We start from the raw sequence: 13,289 nt of genomic DNA, 5'->3' as shown, positions 1-13,289 counted from the left end.
TATTTCAGGTAATGGAAAAATTAGTAAACATTATCAAATAGATTTTTTTTTTCTTTTTTTGTTCCGCTGTTCCAGGGAACAAAAGAACAAAAAAAGAGGAAAATAAGATGGTTACCAAACAAGACCTAAGAATAGATTTTACAATGAGATGCAATACTATAAATCCATCACATTATTGGACCAAACTTCCGATTAACATTAGTAAATAATGTCTCCTTTGATGTCATTGAGGTCACCACGAACTTGAAGCTGTAATACCAGGTTGAAATTGGAGAAAAGACGGTCATGTCATGCTCCTATCTTTGTGGAATCGGGGTGTGATGCCAACCTCCTAAGATGAAACTTACAAGCTCTTATACATCATTAAGAAGACCTACGCTGCATCTCTAAATATCTCAAGCTTGTTGGGTTGTGTTGTGATGCCGATTCTTTCTGCTTCAACGAATGGGAGATTTGCTCTCTCGTGGTAAGGGTAGCAAGTTCACATTACCATTAATTTTCTTAGTCGTATAGTTCCAATTACCTTCACCTTCTCAATTATAAATCAGACTATAAACCAGAAGGACCACATATACTCGATCATAAGAAGTAAGAAAAATATATGGGGGTGAGTAATTTCCTTGCTCGCAATATCAGCTGAAGCTGAAGCTGCAACAACAGGTTGAAATTGAAGGAATTAGAACTAGACCGTCGAAAATTGATTAACTAATCTGGAAAAGTTTTCACTCTTTCTTTAATCAGAGCACGAAGAGAGGAAACTGCCGAGGATGGAAAACGGATATCATAAACTCACCTGCTTGGGAGAGAACCCAGTCGTCATCACCAGCAACATGCCATGCAAAGTAACCTTTAAGTCCTCTTCCCTTAGTGTACGCCGCCTTGGTACAGATGGCTTGTATATCATCATAGCTGATCCATGTCGTCCCAGAATAGCAATAGGCAGACACGACCGTGGAGTTGTACACTGTGGTAGCGTTGTTTAGGGATATGTACGTCGTGATTTGATTGTACATCCTCATCCCCTCGGAGGATATCGCCAGCCCAGTGAAGGGCACAAAGAAGCCGTGGTTGTTGGCATCCGCGAGAGCGAATGCGCTTCCATAAAATGGAATTCCGAGCACGATCTGCTCTGCCGGCATCCCGGCCTGAATCTACACGCTTACCCCATCGTCTCCACTTACGCCTTTCCCTAAATTAAAAGGACTGACGGTTTCATTACCAAGAAAATTATGAATTTAACGAGGACTGATAGAGGATTTTAAATAAAGAACAAAACCATGTCAATTACTCGTGGACTAACACTTTATGCTTTGAATGGAAAATTGTGTTGTAATTCTCTTGACGTTGAGGTAACAGAATTTTTGAGTCTTGATACAGAAAATTAAGGAAATTTCGTTCTACCAAAGAATAGTCAAAGTTTACAACCCCAAAAGTGAAAGTTACTACCCATACCTGGATTGTAGAGAGCCGCAAGTGGTCCTGTGGTAGAGGACCAACCGGGTGCATAGAAATCATAGGCCATCGCATTGATCCAATCCAAGCTCGCCGCCATGGCAGCCACCGGATAAATTGTGTTAGACCAGTGGTGCGGCAAGTAATGGACCACTGCCGACAAAAGCAAGCATCCTTGCCCAAGCTGGCCGCCTCAGCAGCTACCGCAGCCCGCCACTCCTGGAGGAGCAACCCCAAGTTGGCCATCTTCTCGTCGCTATCTCGGGGCTCCAATCAAGATCGAGGCCATGGAAGCCGTTCGACCGAGCCAAGGCAAAAGAGGAATCAATGAAAGACTTTCGGGAGCTCAACTGGCGCGCCACGGATGCAATGTTGTCCGCAATCGATTTGTTACCCCCGCCGCCAATGGACTGGAGGGTTACGACCGATGGGTTTTTTCTGCTGGACATCACGAGTGAAGGCTGCGAAAGACTAAGCGTGCGACGACGATACGACTACCTGGTTCGTCGATGCGTCGACGTCAGCAAATGCGCAGAAGAGATGAGTGAAGAGGGCCGAGTTGATGTCGGAGGCTATGATGCCGCTGTCCGGGAACCAATAGCCTCCTTTGACGTTTTGGGCCATGCATGAGTTGATTTGGAGGAGAGAGAGAGAAAGGAGATGAAGAGAAAGAGAAGGACACGATTATAGTCGGAAGCCATTTTTTATGAGTTACACGGAGGAGGTTGTACGTTTTTTAGCTGGCTTTATACAGGATTTATCGGACTGCATACGCATGTGGGGCTCAAGTTTAGTGGTACGGGGATGATGATCGTGACTAAGAAATTTCATGTGAATAAGGCTTTCCTGTGCTCTGACCCGATCGATTAAGAAGGGGAAGTTCTTTTCTGCACTCTTTTTCATGATAGATTACTCAAAAGTCTGCGCTACAAGGAGAAATTATTATAGGAGTGGTTGTTCATGTTCTAAAATGAGTTTGAGCTATGATGGATCACAAATGGATTGAGTTCCAAACACCCATAATGCCAAAACTCGACACGGATGGATACCTAAGTGTCAAAACTTCTAAAATATATACCTAAGTATCACAATCGGAGAAGAAATAGACACTTACATGTTAACAGTGAGAAATTGCAGCCAAAATGCTAATGTGGCATTTTTCAAAGACTTTTTTTTTTTTTGAGGTGGCAATTCTTTATTAAAAAAATTATCCATGTGACGTTGACATAACGAGCTTGTCCCAAAATAATGTCGTTTAATCTCCAAAATTTAATTTTTAATATAAATATTAATTAAAATAAAAGACTAAATTAAAAACAAAATGAGCCGCAACAAAAAGGGTTGGCAACAATGGGGCAAGGGTCGGCCGAAGTCATTGGGTCTCGCCCAATCAAGCCAAGGGCTGCCACTAGCTGAGGCAGGGTCCTCGTTGAATCTAGGGAGGACCGTGAGCCTCGCCCGGATCTACGCGAGGCCTATAGGTCCTCCCCAATGTTTGGCCGAGGTCATTGGCCATGCTAGTGACCTCGATCGACCCTCGCCCCACCTCATTGGCCCTTTCTAGCATTGGTGGGGTGGTAACAGCGAGGGCTGCAGAGGCCCTCGCTGATTTGCTGCTACTCCTTTTTTAAAATTATGTTTTATTTTAATTTAATTAATATTTATATTGAAAATCAATTTTGGGGGCAAAACAACGTCATTTTGCACATTTATTGCTGAGTAGGCAACTCCAGCAAGCCACGTAAACTAATTTATTCTTAAAATAATGCCATGTCGGATTTCTAGTTGCCTATTGTCAAAATTGGCACTTAAGTGTCCCAATTTTTTTTTTTTTTAAATGGCAACCTTTTGGAACTTTTGATATTTAAGTGTCCATTTGTGCCAAATTTTGGCACTTACGGTGAACTGTAAACCATATGGATCCTTCAAATTTGATGATCCCCATTCAATTTTAATAAAATATATGCACTAAGTTCGTGAAATGCTTGCTTGGGCTACATTTAGTATTCTTTAGATCTGACGACTCAAATCGTCCGATCCATAATATAATGTTACATAATCGAGCAAACTCATTTGATGACTTCATTTTTCAAAGGCCCTATTTAGGGAGTACGCATTGCATGCACACGATGCATGTGAATCCACTATATCCAATCATTGGATCACGAGAGTTCCATGTAAGATCCACACAATTCAATAATCGAGATGTAGTGGATCTCAAGGACAACGGTTGACTCCGTCAACTATGATGCGTGGGGAACGAGCTATTCTTTTTCTCATCAATTGACCGTGCTTCGTGCATGGAACTCCGACGGTGATTTAAGGGACCGCAAGATGCAGCATTCACCATCTTTCGTGGATTGTGGAAGTGGGAATCAATGCTAATGTCTGAAAAACCAGTCCATCCACGAATAGATCCAAACAAGCCCTCTGATGCCAATCATATCTATCGTTGTCTTGCTAGTCTGTTAATGTTACTATGTAGATTTCCCGCGTTGTTTCGTAAGGAGCTCATTCGAGTTTCTTGTTGACGCCGTAACTAACAGGACATGCAATAGGTCTCCCTTTTCGTTGAGCTGATTAAGATGAGATGGGATTGCAAATCTCCTTATTACTACGTTTGGTTGTCTGGATTCAAATCAAAATAGGAGACTGTTGGCTGGGTCCACCTTCATGTGGGGCCCAGCCAGCATTAAAAAAAGAAGAAGAGAAAACAAAACAAAATAAAAAGAAGTGGAAGTTCTCATGCGTGGGGTGTTCGTCGAAAAAGTGAAGAGAGGAGAGAGAAAAAGAAAACAAAAACTGCACAAGGAAGGAAGAAGAAGGAAGAGGGCTGCAACTTTGCAGCTTTGATTCGAAGGCCAAATATTGATGGAATCGGTTCAAATTTTAGTATGTTGTTCGTGAGACCGAGGGCTACAAGGTGATGGTTAACCGTCTCCGAATTCTCCAGTTGCGGTTAAAGTTTTCTTGCTCCCAACTTGTTTGTCTACCTATGTGGTGAGAAAAAGATGATTGTAATGTTGATGTTGAGCCTTTAGTGTGTGACTAGAGAAGAATACTTTGTGTATCCTGCTATTCTTGGTGATTAGTGGATGTTTTGGGCGGTCCGTGGTTTTTCCCGCATCGGGTTTTCCACGTTAAATCCTTGGTGTCATTATTTGCTTTGTCTACTTATCATTTTGGCGTTATATTTACATTTTGTGAGGCTATACATTGTTGGTTGTTGCTGGGGGTTAAGAAATTTTTAGTTGATTTAGTTTCGGGGGAGAAATTGATCCTGGATTGCGTTTGGCTGTGGTGAATTGTTGTACCCGGGTTCTCCCCAACAAGTGGTATCAGAGCTAAGGTCGAAATTCTATTGTTAAATGGAAGAAACCAGTAGCACCATGTTTAAGTTAAATGCCTCGAATTATTCTATTTGGAAGCCTCGGATGGAAGATGTGTTATATTGCAAAGACTTATTTGATCCTATTGAGGGTGATGAAGCCAAAGGAGATAAGGAAGACAAAGAATGGGAGAGAATGAATCGGAAAACGGTTGGGTTTATTCGACAATGGATTGATGATATGTGTTTCATCATGTTGCTCAAGAAACGAAGGCAGACACTTTGTGGAAGAAATTACAAAATCTCTATGAGAGAAAAACTCCACAAAATAAAGCTTTTTAGTTAAGTGACTTGTGAATTTGAGATATAAGAAGGGGAGTAATATGGCGGAACACTTGAGTGAATTTCAAGATGTTGTAAATCAATTGACAAATCTTGAGATTGATCTTGGTGATGAATTGTAAGCATGCTTATTACTTGGTACTCTTCCTGATCGTTGGGACACCTTGGTTGTGGCATTAAACAACTCGGCTCCTTTTGCTGTGCTTTCTATGAGCATGGTTAAAGAAAGCTTGTTCAATGAAGAAACAAGAAGAAAAGGCTTGAATTATGCTTCTACGTTGGATGCTCTTGTTATAGAACACAAGACGAGAAGTCAATCAAGAAGGTTTCAAAGAAATGATACCTGAGGCAAGTCAAGAGGAAGGTCAAAATCAAGACTGAGGAGGAGTGTCAAGTGTTATAATTGCGGCAAAATGGGACATTATGCAGAAGAGTGTTGGTTGCCAAAGAGAGATAGATTCCATGATAAATGGAGATCAAAAGAAAGAAGAGAAACAAGCTACAACGGCGGTTGCATCCGATGGCGATATTGTGTTTGTATGTGATGACGAATATGTGAATTTTACATGCCAAGACTCTACGTGGGTTGTTGATTCCGTGGCTTCTTTTCATGTCACCTCACGGCATGATTACTTCGCTTCTTATCGCGGCGGCAACTTTGGTTGCATTAGGATGAGAAATAGCGATATTTTCAAGGTTATTGGCATGGGAGATGTTTGTTTGGAAACCGATGTCTGATGTAATTTGCTTTTGAAAAATGTCAGACATGTTCCGGATATTCGACTTCACTTGATCTCTACGAGTGCCTTAGATGATGATGGTTATTGTAATCCTTCTTTGATGGCAAATGGAAGTTGACTAAAGGTTCCATGGTAGTGGCAAAGGGTAAGAAGACAGGCTCTCTCTACACCATGCAAGCTGACTTGATTAAAGAAGAGGTAAATGCAGTGGAGGATTCCTTGGTTGATTTATAGCATATGAGGTTGGGTCATCTTAGCAAGAAATGACTTGAAACTCTTGCTAGAAATAACATTTTACCTTTGAAGGAGAAAAATCTAAAGGAATGCACTCATTGTCTTACAGGTAAGCAACATAGATTCTCATTTCATAGTTCCTCTCCACACACGAAATCAAATGTACTTGATTTAATTCACACTGATATTTGTTGCATGGATACTAGAACTCTTGGAGGTGCATTATACTTTGTGACATTTATTGATGACTGTTCTAGAAAAGTGTGGGCTATTGCTTTGAAATCTAAAGATCAGGTACTTGCGGCTTTCAAGCAATTTCATGTCAATGTGGAAAGAGAAACCAGGAAGAAGCTGAAATGTGTTCGGGCTGACAACGGTGGTGAATATAAAGGCCCATTTGAACACTATTGTAGGGATTATGGTATCAAGCTTGAGAAGATTGTTCCAAAAACACCACAGCATAATGGAGTGGCAAAGAGAATGAATCGAACAATTAATGATTGGGTTCGGCGTATGCTTTCTCATGCGAAGTTGCCTAAGTCATTTTGGGTTGAAGCGATGAGAACAGCAATAGACTTGATAAATCTTTCTCCATCGGTTCCTCTTAAGGGGGATGTTTCGCAAAGAGTTTGGAGTGGCAAAGATATTTCCTACAACCATCTAAAAGTGTTCGGTTGTCGAGCATTTATGCATGTTCCAAGAGATGAAAGATCCAAGCTTGATGACAAGTCTAAACAGTGTATCTTCTTAGGTTATGGACATGAAGAGTTTGGCTACAGGTTATGGGATCCAGTTGCAAAGAAAGTCATTAGAAGCCAAGATGTAGTGTTTTGTGAGTATCAAACTATTGAAGACATTGACAAGGCAGAGAGACCAAAGAATATAGTTCAACGTTCAGTTAGCTTCATCCCAAATCCTTCTAATATTAATAGAAATCATGGGGGAGAAGTGTATGGAAATCATGAAGATGGTGAATCCTCACATAAAATTGACTCTTCAGCTGAGATAGGTGAAATAGCTGAGCAAGAGCAATCTGTCCTACCTCAAGTTAGAAGATCTGAAAGAGAGCGTAGGCCTTCTCAAAAATATTTGCCACATGAGTATGTGTTACTCACTGATGTAGGGGAGCCAGAAACTTATGAAGAGGCTATATCATGTGAACGAAAGAATGAGTGGCATGAAGTCATGCAAGAGGAGCTTAAATCTTTGCATGAGAACCACACATTTGAATTTGTGAAGTTGCCTCAGGGTAAGAGAACACTCACAAATAAGTGGGTGTACAAGTTGAAGACGGAAGAAAATAGTTTACAACCACGATACAAGGCTAGACTTGTTGTGAAGGGCTTTTGTCAAAAGAATGGCATAGACTTTGAAGAGATTTTTTCACCGGTTGTAAAGATGTCTTCTATTCGAGTTGTTCTTGGGTTGGCCGCTAGTTTGAATTTAGAAATTGAACAACTTAATGTAAAGACAGTCTTTCTTCATGGAGACCTAGAAGAAGAGATATATATGAAGCAACCGGAGGACTTTGAAGTTAAAGGCAAAGAGCACCTTGTATGTAGATTGAGGAAAAGCTTATATGGTCTCAAACAAGCGCCAAGGCAATGGTATATGAAGTTTGAATCATTAATGGAAGAATAAGGATACGGTAATACAAACTCCAATTCTTGTGTCTTTATGAAAAGATTTTCAGATAATGATTTTCTTATTCTTCTACTTTATGTGGATGATATGTTGATTGTTGGGCATGATGCCAAGAAAATTAAGAGCTTGAAAAATGAGTTGAGTAAAGCTTTTGCAATGAAAGACCTAGGCCCGGCTAAGCAAATCTTAGACATGAGAATTACTCGTGATAGGAAGAAGAAGAAATTATGGTTATCTCAAGAGAAGTATATTGAGAAGGTGCTTGAAAGATTCAACATGAGCATATGTAAACCGGTGAGTACTCCACTTGCAGGCCATTTCAAGTTGAGTAGTAATGAGTGTCCTTCAAGTGAGAAAGAGAAGGTTGAGATGATAAAAATTCCTTATGCATTAGCTGTGGGTAGTTTGATGTACACCATGGTTTGTACAAGACCTGATATTGCTCATGCAGTTGGTGTTGTGAGTAGATTTCTCTCTAATCCAAGTAAGGAGCATTGGATTGCTGTTAAATGGATTTTGAGATATCTTAGAGGTACTTCTACACTTTGCTTGTGTTATGGAAATGCGAAGCCTGATTTGAGTAGCTACTCGGATGCGGACTATGCCGATGATGTTGATTCCCGAAAATCCACATCGGATTTTATAATAATCTTTGCAGGGGGAGCTGTTTCATGGCAATCGAGATTGCAAAAATGCACCGCTTTATCTACAACTGAAACGGAGTATATTGCTATTACTAAAAGAGGTAAAGAACTTTTATAGATGCAAAAATTCCTACAAGAGTTGGGCTTGAAGCAAGAGAAGTTTGTTTTATATTGTGATAGCATGAGTGCCATCCATCTTAGCAAGAATCCGGTGTTTCATTCAAGATCGAAGCATGTTGATGTGAAGTATAATTGGATCCGAGAAAAGCTAGAAGAGAAGCTCTTCCTACTTAAGAAAGTTCATACTGACAACAATAAGTCTGACATGATGACCAAGGCCTTGCCCGTGATGAAGCTTGATGCTTGTAGAAGAAAAGCGGGCATGACGAATCTTCCCACATGAGGTGGATGGGGAGTTTTGTTGGCTGGATCCATCTTCATGTGGGGCCCAGCCAGCATTAAAAAAAAAGAGAAAACAAAACAAAATAAAAAGAAGTGGAAGTTGTCATGGTGGGGTGTTCGTCGAAAAGTGAAGAGAGGAGAGAAAGAAAACAAAAACTGCACGAGGAAGGAAGAAGAAGGAAAAGGGCTGCAACTTTGCGGCTTTGATTCGAAGGCCAAATAATGACGGAATCGGCTCAAATTTCAGTATGTTGTTCGTGAGACCAAGGGCTACAAGTTGATGGTTTTTGTTCGTCGAGAACCGTCTCTGAATTCTCCAGTTGCGGTTAAAGTTTTCTTGCTCCAAACTTGTTTGTCTACCTATGTGGTGAGAAAAAGATGATTATAATATTGATGTTGAGCCTCTAGTGTGTGACTAGAGAAGAATACTTTGTGTATCCTACTATTCTTGGTGATTAATGGATGTTTTTGGGCGGTCCGTGGTTTTTCCCGTATCAGGTTTTCCACGTTAAATCCTTGGTGTCATTATTTGCTTTGTTTACTTATCATTTCGACGTTATATTTACATTTTGTGAGGCTATACATTGCTAGTTGTTGTTGGGGGTTAAGAAATTTTTAGTTGATTTAGTTTCAGGGGAGAAATTGATCCTGGATTGCGTTTGGTCGTGGTGAATTGTTGTACTCAGGTTCTCCCCAACAGAGACAGAGGAATAGATGAAGAAATATGTGATTTTACCTTCGCCCACAATGAGAGATAGCTCGGAAGAGAATGTGAAAGTGAGAGTGGGCAGTTTGAGATTTATGGGAGGAGGAAGAAAACCGCTTTGCTAGGGCCTTCAATCGGGTATACGTAGGAAACCAGAACTCAAGTTTCATTACTTCTTTAGACATTGGTCTTTCTCAGACATTGCGAAGGAAACAAGAACTCGAGAGTCGTTTGCTTCTTTAGTCAAATCACTGTCCGACCGTTGGTTCCTCCACAGCTTGTTCAAGGTTCGCTTTCCTCATCGAGGGTCTTGCAATGTGCGGCCATCGAGCGCAACTCATTTTTAATAGGGATGCAATCGCTACGCTGACTAGTCTACCGTTGCCTTATGTCCTAGCCGTGGCTGTGGACTTTTCATGTTGACAAGTTATCAAAAATTCTAAACTATATCATCATAATTTTTTTCCAACACCAAAATCTCAAAAGTATATATGTGTGATATATTTATTCTCCATCAAAATTATGTCTATAAAAGTTAAAAATGAGAAAAGTATCAAAAAGTCCTAAATTTTTGGCATTTGTACCAATTCAGTCAGAAATTTTTCAATTAGACAAAAACATTTTCATATTGGTATCAATTCAGTTTTTCTGGCCAATTTTAGCCAGCTGGCGCTATTGTGGACACCGATTGGCCGGTTGACAAATGCCGATATGACAATTTTTAAATAATTTTTAATTTTTTTTGATTTTTTATTAATTTTTTTCATTTTCCTCTTCTTCCTCTTGGTCTTCTTTCTCCTCCAACAGCTCACCGGCCATTCGGTGAGGGCCACACCCTCACCACGCAAATGCCACGCAAATGTTGCTAGGGCCTCACCAGCCACTAGTGAGGCCGCCTTCGCCTATAGCTAAGCCATGACAAGGTTGGCCTCGCTTATAGCCTTGAGCAAGGCTAAGCGAGGGCCATGAGGGCCTCACTAGCGGTGGGCAAGGGCCACGACCCTCGTTGCCGGTCGACAAGGGCTTTGTGGCCCTCACCCAATGGCCGGCAAGCCGTTGGAGGCTTGCCTGCCACTGCAAGAGAATGGCTCATTGGCCATTGCAAGCAATTGTTTGCTATGCTTGTTGACAAGCCAAAGGTAAGGCATATTTTTATCGTAAGTCAAAATTGATCACATGTATATAGTTGAGGTATAGCAATAAATTTGCTATCGATCTACCATCAATGCATTAGCATGAATGATGTCTGTATGCTATGTTCAATGATGAGACGTCATCCTATGTGATGATTAGTGATTTTACTTACTAAGTTTTCAACTCCTCGTTGTTTTCCTCAAATTTATAGGTATGGAAGTCTCACTCTTTGGAGCCGAGGCACACTAAAGGAGATAGGAATCTCCTGACCTATAGTTGATAGAAGATTAATATAAATAAGAACATGTCCGTAGAAAAGACTTTATAAAAATACTAACGCTGAATAAACATAGTGTGTTTCATGTTGTGTTTTCCTAACTACTTAATTGTTGTATTCTTTAGGAGATAGTTGTTGTGCACATTCCGCATGTTCATAATAACAAGATAAAAAAAAAACGGCTCGACAATCACTATCATACAACCCTTCCTCACTAGACCTTCTGTTTCAATTAGAGATATCGCCCACTCCTGGCGGCATCCCGAAACTTTCTCTAGGGCATCATGTTCTCATGAATGAGGCAACGTCACACGTCGTTTGGGGTAAAGGCATGCTCTTGGACCATCCCTCATCCCAAACCGATATTGTTATCTTCGAGGCGTGCTCTTGGACCATCCCTCGTCCTAAACCGATATTATTCTCTTTAGGGATTGCTCCTAGACCATCCCAATCAAAGATTTGTCCTTGGCATAGTGAAAACTACTACCAAGAAGCATCGATGGCTTTTATTTTCCATTTTTGTGACCACACATCATGCATTACACGAGCGTGTTTTTATCTTTCATATTAATTGATGCAAACAAGGCCCGAGGGTGTGCTCATGCAAGTGTTTGTATGCCATGACCTATAACATCATAACTATAATAATATGCCGAGCGCTACACAGAACTCATGGTTTGAACCGACACGTTTAATATCAATTTGAAGGCAACTGAGACTCAAATTGACATGCCTCGATACCAATCTAAGACCAAGCAAGGCTCAGATCCATCAAGCTTTAATGTTGATCCTAAAATCTGGTAAGACTAGTGTATGACCTGGGGCGTGATCATACTTATGCATGCAAAAACATGAATAATGATGCAAACACTCATAAACATGTACACAACTAAGCCCGAAGGAGAACATGACCAAGCTACTCATGGCTCAAACTGACACCTCTCAATGCATGTCCAAGGTCAAGCGAGACTTGTCTATGATCTTGGGCATGATGCATCTAAGGACATGAGCACACCATACAAAACATGCCTCATTATGCACATAACTAAGCATGGTGAGTACACATCCAAATCCAACAATGTAGATCATCATCCTAGTTGAGGGTTAGGGATTCTACTTACAATCGACGGCAGGCGTTAGCCAAGAATGGCTAAGTGGCAAATGCGAGTGAGCAAATGTGAGCTAAGAGAGAGGGAGAGTGCAAGAGAGGGAAGAAGAGGAAGAAGCGAGTCAATGGTGGTGAAAATGGGAGAGGGTCTTTTATTTATAAACCTTTCCTCATTAAATGAGCCTCACAAGTGGCCTAATAAACTTTCCTTTAGTGGCAAGACTAGTCTGATGGTATAGCACCCTAATTTGATGATGTGGCACCCTAGGGTTCTAAGGAGATGATTAATAATAACTTTTGTGTAATCTCTTTATTGGTCTGCTTAAGCTGGTGAATCCTCCCTTAATCATGACTTGTCTTTTTGGTTCTCTAAGCCAAATTCTCTTATGAGCAAGACCAAATCTCCACTTGCCACATAAGTAGGTGAGCCATACCTTTTCATTTAATGCCAAGACTTGGTAATCATTGGTCTTGGATAGCTTGCCAAGTAAATTGATGATTCATTCCCTCATTAAATGTCTAAGATTTGTCATCATGGCTTTTGGATTTGGTCACATGTTTCTTGTTACTCAAGTAGCTTGCAAATTACTTAAGTTATCACATGTAATAATAACCAAATCCTCCTCATTTCCACCTAAATTCATTACCACCTGAGTTGATGAGTCATGCTCTTCATTTATGGATTAACTTCTGAAGAACATTTTACAAACATGAGATGGAAACCAATGTAAGCGCTAATATTATCAGGCGAGAGCTTTTCATGTTCATTCATAGTCAACTATATCATTTAGACCAATGTTTGTGGCCAATTCATGATCGGGCGAGGTTGTAGGGGTGTGCAACCGAACCAGTTCTACTTGGGAACGAGACCAACCTATCTGGAAAATAAGTTCGAGATTGATTCCTATTAAAATCGATTTCTAAAATTAGAAATTGGTTTGAATCGATCCGGTCCTAGTTTCGAGTGAATGCCCACTAGAGAATTAGACCGACAAGATGTTTTAGAACCAATTTTGGAACCAATATTGTAAGCCCAAAAGTCCAAAACCTTATATTTTTTTTTTCCTTTGATTTCTAATCTTAGAACTACATTTTTCCTTTTGCACAACACTTCTCCTTCATCGTTCCTCTTCTTCGCTCGCTTCCTTCCCTCGTCGGCTTATAGTCGCACTGTCCATTGCTGGCTCCCTCTTGTTTTATTTCATCTCATCAACAAAGAAGACCTCTTTTGTAAGCCCTATATGTGTTTTATGTTATCTAGGTTTCCTTGTTCAATCC

The 13,289-nt window shown here is 40.6% G+C and overlaps 1 pseudogene; it reads right to left on the bottom strand.

The window, feature by feature from the left end:
• Nucleotides 1-544: 544 nt before the first annotated feature.
• LOC120291387 lies at nt 545-2,088 on the bottom strand (annotated as a pseudogene).
• Between the last annotated feature and the right edge of the window lie 11,201 nt (nt 2,089-13,289).

This window comes from Eucalyptus grandis, chromosome 3, assembly GCF_016545825.1.
Source record: "Eucalyptus grandis isolate ANBG69807.140 chromosome 3, ASM1654582v1, whole genome shotgun sequence".
NCBI classification, from domain to species: domain Eukaryota; kingdom Viridiplantae; phylum Streptophyta; class Magnoliopsida; order Myrtales; family Myrtaceae; genus Eucalyptus; species Eucalyptus grandis.
This window is presented reverse-complemented; position numbering and strand designations above follow the sequence as displayed.